The sequence below is a fragment of the Oncorhynchus mykiss genome, chromosome 1 (assembly GCF_013265735.2).
Source record: "Oncorhynchus mykiss isolate Arlee chromosome 1, USDA_OmykA_1.1, whole genome shotgun sequence".
Taxonomy (NCBI): domain Eukaryota; kingdom Metazoa; phylum Chordata; class Actinopteri; order Salmoniformes; family Salmonidae; genus Oncorhynchus; species Oncorhynchus mykiss.
In genome coordinates this window covers 77,784,798-77,795,271 of record NC_048565.1, presented here as the reverse complement: position 1 = coordinate 77,795,271, position 10,474 = coordinate 77,784,798, and positions in this window count along the sequence as shown.

Below are 10,474 nucleotides of genomic sequence, written 5' to 3'. Positions count from 1 at the left end.
CTGGGAAATATGGGCTACTGAGGGATTGGACAGAGTGAAAAGGCAAAAGTCTGGCCTGGGTGTAATGAACATCAAGTTTAACCACTTATTAACTGCCCTCCCATGTTTTTCTCCAGAACTGTTGCCAACCAACTTGCAGGGGCACAATCTAGTGACCTAATAGAACACATTAACCCCATAGGTGCCAGTCTCAGCATAATGAAATAAGAACAACATTATCTGTGCTACAATCACATGGTCTCCGAAATACTGCTGTCATCCATCACTCTGCCCAGCTCACGGCCCATTATTTCCATCAGTGTGTTACTGAGAAGAAGGGAGGTGGTGGGTAGTGACCCTGGTTAACACTGCGCTCGTTGGTGCCGCTGTGTTTTACACACTCCCCTCTATGCCCTCACCTCCAACGCACACACACACTCAGACTCCAAACTTGGCGCCAACTCTGTGGTCTATCACTCTAGCGTGAAACTAAAACAGGATAAAGTAATTTAACAGCTTGATGAACAAACTCCCCAGCACTGACTCCTGAATCTCAACTCTCACCTGGCTTACAGTATCTTTTGTCAACCCAGCAATCACGATATGCCCTTTAATCATTTGTATTTTATTTCACAGCGTTAACTTCAATATCATTACATGCTTTGCAAGCCACATCTACAGCTATTAGTCTGACTGCAGATGGGCCACCACCAGGTAACTTCTGTGGAACAGTTGGGTTCCCCTTGGTTAGCTAGAGGCGACCAAGGGAAATTATAATGGAAACTAGATAATAAAGTTAGACTTTGGAAACCTTTCACCTCTGAACATTTCTTAATTCAAGGGCCTTTTATTTCAAAGTTTGGATCATCTTTGACACGTGTCATGGATGTTAATTCTCATCAGCCTTCATGTCCACTCTTCCTGTACATGGGCCAAAATCAGCCAGGGTAAGAGACATGGTAGCACACCAAAGGCTGTTTTTAATCCGTGCCAGACGAAGACGGCGAGGTCCTGAAGGCGTAGGGAGCCTCTCACTCAATGAAAGAGTCTGTCCTGCCATCTGTTCCCTCTCTTCACTCCTTTAGCCTTAGAGCTCTCTCTCTCTCCATCTATCTCTCTTGCATTCCATAAGTCATTTTTCATCTCTGCCACCTTGCCACTCTATTTCTTCTCTTGTCTTCATCCTTCGATCTTGTCTTCCTTTGTGTTTCTGTCTTTCTCTTCTAGCCACCAGTTCCATCTCTCTTTCTGCAAATTCTCCTTTGTTTTCTCTATCTCCTTAGTTTTGTGTTCTCTCTCCCTCATTCATTCTCTCTTCGATGGCGCTATTTGTTTCCTTAGTATATCAGGCTCTTGAGGCTTACACCATGTCTCCTCCTAATCCTGGGTTGGCAGGGTGGTGTCATCAACCAGATTCATCTGTCTCCTCAGCATTACCATTTGTTTAGCTGGCTCCATGATCCATGAAGACTTCAAGGGACACACCTGCAGGACATATTTCCAATGGCAAAAACAATGCCATATTTTCAATGAAGTACTATTGTAATAGCAGAGTTTTCAACTTAAGGCCAAGCACCACACCCTCATAGGGTACTTTTTTTTCACTTAATCATATCACAAATAATGTTTTACCAGTTGAATGTAGACACAAATATAATACTTTTGTCTATTAAAATGTTTCTGAAATAGTTCAGAACAATATTCAAATGTTATTTACAACATATCAACAATTCAACAATTCCCTCAGGGCAAGTCTGGAGAATATATCTAAGGATAACCACACAACATTTGGTGAATGCAGATGCTTCTGAAGCTGTGAAAATGGAGTTAGCATGTGGGAGGGGTCTGACTTTCGGGAAATGGCAGTTAAAGACAAGTACGCTGAATTTAGACTATCAAATAACAAACACCTATTTGGACCCAATCACAATCTTTTCAAAGTAAGTTACTAAATATAGTCCAGTTTGTAACATTCTCTATGAAATGGCCTTTTAAATTATGTACAGTGCCTTGCGAAAGTATTCGGCCCCCTTGAACTTTGCGACCTTTTGCCACATTTCAGGCTTCAAACATAAAGATAGAAAACTGTATTTTTTTGTGAAGAATCAACAACAAGTGGGACACAATCATGAAGTGGAACGACATTTATTGGAAATGTCAAACTTTTTTAACAAATCAAAAACTGAAATATTGGGCGTGCAAAATTATTCAGCTACTTTACTTTCAGTGCAGCAAACTCTCTCCAGAAGTTCAGTGAGGATCTCTGAATGATCCAATGTTGACCTAAATGACTAATGATGATAAATACAATCCACCTGTGTGTAATCAAGTCTCCGTATAACTGCACCTGCACTGTGATAGTCTCAGAGGTCTGTTAAAAGCGCAGAGAGCATCATGAAGAACAAGGAACACACCAGGCAGGTCCGAGATACTGTTGTGAAGAAGTTTAAAGCCGGATTTGGATACAAAAAGATTTCCCAAGCTTTAAACATCCGAAGGAGCACTGTGCAAGCGATAATATTGAAATGGAAGGAGTATCAGACCACTGCAAATCTACCAAGACCTGGCCGTCCCTCTAAACTTTCAGCTCATACAAGGAGAAGACTGATCAGAGATGCAGCCAAGAGGCCCATGATCACTCTGGATGAACTGCAGACATCTACAGCTGAGGTGGGAGACTCTGTCCATAGGACAACAATCAGTCGTATATTGCACAAATCTGGCCTTTATGGAAGAGTGGCAAGAAGAAAGCCATTTCTTAAAGATATCCATAAAAAGTGTTGTTTAAAGTTTGCCACAAGCCACCTGGGAGACACACCAAACATGTGGAAGAAGGTGCTCTGGTCAGATGAAACCAAAATTGAACTTTTTGGCAACAATGCAAAACGTTATGTTTGGCGTAAAAGCAACACAGCTCATCACCCTGAACACACCATCCCCACTGTCAAACATGGTGGTGGCAGCATCATGGTTTGGGCCTGCTTTTCTTCAGCAGGGACAGGGAAGATGGTTAAAATTGATGGGAAGATGGATGGAGCCAAATACAGGACCATTCTGGAAGAAAACCTGATGGAGTCTGCAAAAGACCTGAGACTGGGACGGAGATTTGTCTTCCAACAAGACAATGATCCAAAACATAAAGCAAAATCTACAATGGAATGGTTCAAAAATAAACATATCCAGGTGTTAGAATGGCCAAGTCAAAGTCCAGACCTGAATCCAATCGAGAATCTGTGGAAAGAACTGAAAACTGCTGTTCACAAATGCTCTCCATCCAACCTCACTGAGCTCGAGCTGTTTTGCAAGGAGGAATGGGAAAACATTTCAGTCTCTCGATGTGCAAAACTAATAGAGACATACCCCAAGTGACTTACAGCTGTAATCGCAGCAAAAGGTGTCGCTACAAAGTATTAACTTAAGGGGGCTGAATAATTTTGCACGCCCAATTTTTCAGTTTTTGATTTGTTAAAAAAGTTTGAAATATCCAATAAATGTCGTTCCACTTCATGATTGTGTCCCACTTGTTGTTGATTCTTCACAAAAAAATACAGTTTTCTATCTTTATGTTTGAAGCCTGAAATGTGGCAAAAGGTCGCAAAGTTCAAGGGGGCCGAATACTTTCGCAAGGCACTGTATATGTCCCTTTTAAAGTGGTTAAAATGTATTAAAATGTTGATGACGGTAGTATGATTAACTTAAGAAAACATACATTTGCATCAAGGTTTTGACATTTTTATATTTACTTTTTGAAAATATTAATATTAAATGGACAAAATACCAACAAATCTCAAAATGAATAGGAGGATGTAAAAATATAATTTCAGCCTGTGGGGCCTTAAAGGATGTTACAATGTTAACATTAGAGCCCAACTTTCATATTTTGGTTCAGTTGAGTGAGAACGGGTCCACACTTTCAGTTTACATGTTGAGTTGTTTTAATGTTGGGTGTCATGTTTCATTGGCCTGGTGGGTCTTACAGATAGGGATGAAATCTAACCAACTCATATTTTATCATCCATTTTGCACGGTTTCCTTCTTTATTTTATTCCACATTTCATTAGTTGCCACAACTACGTTAAGCCACAATTAAACCACAGAGCTAGCACTCCAATTAAAAAACATAACAAATCAAAAGACATCCCCTGCTGGCTTGTGTCACATCAACCGTTTTGTTTGGGTGTAATATAAAAGAAAACGGATGCCTGGGCAACAAGAGATTACCAATGCAGCCACGGCCTTTGGAATTCCAACGGAGACATGTTTGCTGGTGTGCCACTTTCCTCAGGCAGGCCTCCCCATTACTGCATCCAATCAAAGTGATGACATGGGTTTCTAAATCCTTTACATTCATCGGGTTTACACAGAGAGCTGCTTTGATGTTTCCCTATTGAAAATATTATATTGTGGCCCAAGGCAGATACAGTGCTGTAGTTCAGGATGGAATTATACTTACGTATGAGACTAAAAACAGTAACAGTCTTTTGCATGTAGCATGCACGCTGTTGCATTGTGTGAGTCATTATAGTGTAACAGAATCGTAGGTGATGTACTATGTCACTGTGTCACGCATAGACTGGACATGCATGTGATCTGCTGTACATGGCATCCATATACTCATCCATCTGCAAAGGTAGATACTGTAGCTGATGGAGAGTCTACAGAGTCTAGACCATGACTGAATTCATACTAGATCAATTATAGTCGGGCCTTTCAGTGTTCAGTTCCTCTTCTTTCCTTCATTCTAGCCCACCAAGACACCTCAGCCAACCCCAGCCATTTCAAATGCCATATCAATGTGCAAAAGGTCTTCGGCCAGGCGGTAATTTGACATCATGTTCTTCGCTCACCCAGAGCAAATTATATCAGCGTAGTTGCCCCGTCCATTTGCTTTTCCCAGCGAAGTGTCCCTGTGCAAACAGAGTACTGGCTCTGGAGATCTAATGTACCCTACAGTATGTTCAGAAGCTCACTGCACCAGAGCATGAACTAAACATGCCTTAAATATTGTATGTTTTTTATTGCATTAGAATTGTAAATATTGTGATTTGTATGATTATGTGCAGGGCACCCTTGTAAAAGAGGCCTTGGTCTCAATGGGATTTCCCTTTTTTTTTAAAAAGGTTTACAAAATAAATGCTTCCTCACTTGCATAAGAAGCTCCTGGTGGGTTAAAAACAAATTATTGTTACATAAAACACTCCTTTATGGAAGAGATTTGATATGCAATGAAGTGTTCTGATTTCCTGCAGACATTGGGGAGGTGGTGGGGATCTGTTCTTCTCATTAGTCTCCTCCTTTATGTCGATCTGTTCATTCTGGGAGGGAGAGAGGAGAGGGGAGGGGAGGGGGAGCTGGATCAAAGTGCTGACTAAGTGCTGCTGGTTTACATAGGCAGCAATCATACACTATAATGTATGAGAATCATACTGTATAAAATAATTGATGAGAATCATAGACGTTGGGGTTGCAGACGACTGAACCTGCTGTTACAGACTGCCGTTTGTGCGGGTTGGCTTTGCAGGAGGGCAACATAACCCTCTAGCCTCCTAGAGTGTTGGAGCATTGTGGGTATGTTTGTTGCTATGTAATCTCACTGAGTGGTCTTCCCACAGACAGCTCTTGGGTATAATTATATGGGTCTTCTATCTGACTGCTAGAGAGGTTGAGTCATTCAAATGTTACTGTAAACCATGGTGTTTACAGGAACATGATGAATAGGTGGTAGAGCATTAAGACGTTAGAAAACACTGTGTACATGTGGGAGTGTGTATAGGCATCTATTCATATGCAGGCAGAAATCATGGTTTAGTCCAATCAAATGTTATTCGTCACGTACACAGTTTACAGCAAGGTGCAGTAAAATGCTTATGTGCTTCAATGCAGTACATTAATCAATAACAGTAATAACAATAACAAGAATCAAGTAAAAAAATAATAAAAGGAGTAGAAGTAATAGAAGAGGTAGTCTGCATTGTAATAATGGACCGGACTACACTGTATGTACAATAGACAGTGGGTAGTGACTTGGTCACGCAATGGAATCTACAGTACGAATACAACAGCAGTGTTGACTGTGTGTTAGTTAGTTAGTTCTGAGTGTGTGTGGATGCGTGTGTGTGTGTTTATGGGTGTGTGTGTGTTCGTGCTTCTCTGCTGAGGGCCATGCATCTTTTGGACGCTAACACAAATCTGGGCTTGGGTGTGGACAGTGTGTGCTCCTGTGGGAGAGGCGAGCCATACATACCGCCTCCTCACTTAAGCCACCATAATAAGGCAATAATGTTGAGAGGAGGCGCCTCCACGCCAGCACATCTCTCCGAGGGGCACTGCTCTTACATTGATCTCTTCATCTCACTGGCTCCTCTCTCTTGGTCTCTCTCGGGGTCTCTCTCCTAGGGTCTCTCTCTCTCTGGGTCTCTCTCTTGCCAAAGCAAGAGAGGTAGATAATATACAAAAGTGAAATAAACAATAAAAAATTTACAGTAAACATTACACATACAGAAGGTTCAAAACAATAAAGACATTACAAATGTCATATTATATATATACAGTGTTGTAACAATGTACAAATGGTTAAAGTACACAAGGGAAAATAAATAAGTATAAATATGGGTTGTATTTACAATGGTGTTTGTTCTTCACTGGTTGCCCTTTTCTTGTGGCAACAAGTCACAAATCTTGTTGCAGTGTGCTGTGATGGCACACTGTGGAATTTCACCCAGTAGGGTGGGAGTTTATCAAAATTGGATTTGTTTTCGAATTCTTTGTCGATCTGTGTAATCTGAGGGAAATATGTCTCTCTTATATGGTCATACATTGGGCAGGAGGTTAGGAAGTGCAGCTCAGTTTCCACCTCATTTTGTGGGCAGTGAGCACATAGCCTGTCTTCTCTTGAGAGCCATGTCTGTCTATGGTGGCCTTTCTCAATAGCAAGGCTATGTTCACTAAGTCTGTACATAGTCAAAGCTTTCCTTAAGTTTGGGTCTGTCACAGTGGTCAGGTATTCTGCCGCTGTGTACTCTCTGTTTAGGGCCAAATAGCATTCTAGTTTTCTCTGTTTTTTTGTTAATTCTTTCCAATGTGTCAGGTAATTATCTTTTTGTTTTCTCATGATTTGGTTGGGTCTAATTGTGCTGCTGTCCTGGGGCTCTGTAGGGTGTGTTTGTGAACAGAGCCCCAGGACCAGCTTGCTTAGGGGACTCTTCTCCAGGTTCATCTCTCTGTAGGTGATGGCTTTGTAATGGAAGGTTTGGGAATTGCTTCATTTTAGGTGGTTGTAGAATTTAACAGCTCTTTTCTGGATTTTGATAATTAGTGGGTATCGGCCTAATTCTGCTCTGCATGCATTATTTGGTGTTCTACGTTGTACACAGGGGATTTTTTTGCAGAATTCTGCATGCAGAGTCTCAATTGGTGTTTGTCCCAATTTGGTGAGCGGACCCCAGACCTCACAACCATAAAGGGCAATGGGTGCCATGACTGATTCAAGTTTTTCTCTCTCTCCATCACTCTCTCTCTATCACTCTCTCACTCTGTCTCTCACTCTCAGTCTCTCTCTCAGTCTCTCTCTCTCAGTCTCTCTCTCTCTCTCTCAGTCTCTCTCTCTCTCAGTTTCTCTCTCTCTCAGTCTCTCTCTCTCTCTCTCTCTGTCTCTCTCTCTCATAATAAGGCAATAATGTTTGGAGGGGGCACCTCCACACCAGCACATCTCTCCAACTCCCTGCTTTTTCCTCATAAATGTATTATACATAGCCTGCACAATCCTTTATTAAAGCTATAATCCTGTATTGAAAGAAAACAAAGCATACTCCCCGCCCCTGTTTTGCTAAAAAGCTAGGGGATGGGGTCTGGAGAAGTGTAACCACTCTCAAATTCATAGCTATGAATGCAAGGACATTCACGTTCCAACAAACATTGGAGTAAGCGTATATTTTGGGTTCTGATGGGGTACGACAGTTAAACTAAGCTCATGGGGCATTTATGAGTTATATTCTTCAATAATCAATGGGTATATATATCAGTAATTAATAAGTCCAAAAATTGATTTAGCAACTAACGGTTCTAGATTTAAATGGCTAAGCCAGGTGGAGAATGGAAAAGCGTGTGAATCCAAGCTGGAAGAGGAGGAGGGGAATAGGACACAGAAGAGAGAGAGCGCAAGAGAGAAGCAAGTAGAGCCAGACTGACATCATTACTCAAACTCTGGCGCCAGACTGTGACCAGCAGGTAGTGCCACCAGGCCATTGCAGCCTTGGCCCTGATTGGTTCTAGTCATGTGTAAACCTTGGTCATGATTGGCTCACCACGGCTTCAGAATCCCAGCTCAACAATGCCCCCTGTCTGGCAGATCTGTCACTGAGGCAAGTTCTTTACAGCATTGGTACATCAACACACAGACACTTATCTTTTCCACTCATGTCAAAAACCACTCTGTCCATACAGTTAACAACGCAGATTAGCGTTTTTCATCATGAAACTTGGTCTGGAGGCAGATCTACAGAGTGGTCACTAGTTGGCACAGCCACAGTCATACAATCTGATTTTAAGCCTAACTCTAACCAAACTGCTAACCCTAATGTGAAACCTTAACCTTAAATTAAGACAATTTTTTTTTTTTACAATATATACAATTTTGAATTTAGAGCTGGCCTATGAGAATAAAAGTCAACCAGCGTTAACAATAACAAGCAAAACTTTATGGAAACAAGCGGTTTTTACAAAACTTTATGGAAACAAGGAAGCTGTATTTTCTGTCTGTGAATTCAAGTTTGAGTGAAAAAGTTTTACAATAAATTGTGTGTGTGTGTGTGTGCATGCTTCTCCACCCATGATGAGTATGTATTCTTGTATTGTGAGCCATGTATATCTCAGTGTGTTATCACATATTCAAGTGTTTATGGATGCACACCAGCAGCTTCTTCCCCGCTAAAATGGCGGGTGAAATCCAACGTTTGATTCATTATACTGCAGTGGAATTATGCTGCAGATGCCTGCCACTTGGGGAGATGGCTCCATATTCACAGCCCCCGATGCATTCATAAATCATGCTGCCTAATGTTCTGTGTGTCATGTGCTTCAGGCAGAGGATGAAAGGGAGAAATAAAGATTCCTGAGAACGAGGGATTTCAACTCATAGTTCTTTGTGTTAAGAACCCGTGTTGATGTGGACCGTAGCGGCCCACAAGACCAATAATACTCCATCAGTCAACGCTGTGTGGAGAGTGTAAGGCTTTGGGGGACATAAACACACTCACACACACACGGATAGTTGGACATGCACACAAACACACACAGCAGTCTTTATCTCAAGTCTCATTAACGCTAAGCAGAGAGAGAGAAAGTGATGTCTGGTGTTGTGGTAGGCTTGCAGATGGAGCTGAAATGTACCAAATAGACTTATTGTACAGCCCGGTTGTTGGCAGCTTACTTGGCTGTCAGACAGACTTAGACTCCGTAAAGCATGTATTTATCGTGAGTATAAAACTACCTCTCCAATGACATCAAGTCGAGAGACGTGCAAACAGAAATCAACGACATCAGAGACGTTTATTAGTAGACACTAAGACTGTAATTAACCCTCAATAGAAGATGATACTATTTCTGTTCAGTCTGATTGCTTTCTAAAGTATATTTTCATCTTGTGATAAAGTATGTATTTCACCAGTTCAACCCTGGTTAGTTTTCATTATAGCTATTCATATAACAATGATTCATTACATTTCTGAATAAATGGTTTCCTACTCCGTTGTGAAGAGGTTTTGCCTTTCATTTCCATTATTACTATGCTGTTGAGAGGCTTTCACAGTAAGAACTAGGGCTGGGAATTGCCAGGGACCTCACAATACGATATTATCACAATACTTAGGTGCCGATACAACATGTATTGTGATTCTCACAATTTCCACAATTCTATACAGTATCTACTGACATTTGATACTGATTTTTATTGTGATTCAATGTTCCAAACATATTGCTCACCATATGTCTGCTGCAGAGAGAAAAGAGAATGCCATGAGAAAATTAGTTTTGATCAGTCATGGAAATAAAATAGCTGAAAACAAATTGGCTCCATATTTAAAAAGAAGATGGAGAACAAGCGATGAAGAGAAAATACTGGAGTTGTGCTGGAGGTACAGCAAACTAGTACAAAAATACTGGAGTTGTGCTGGAGGTACAGCAAACTAGTACAAAAATACTGGAGTTGTGCTGGAGGTACAGCAAACTAGTACAAAAATACTGGAGTTGTGCTGGAGGTACAGCAAACTAGTACAAAAATACTGGAGTTGTGCTGGAGGTACAGCAAACTAGTACACAAATATTGTTGCGATATTGTCAAAATGAGACATCGTCAAAAATAATACCCCCATAAGTAACTGTATTGATGTTTCCCCCATCACTAGTAAGAACACCCAATTAGAGTGCTTTATCCCTTTATCCCTAATTAATCTATCCTAAAACTATGCTTAAGGACAAAGTGATCAACAATATAACAACT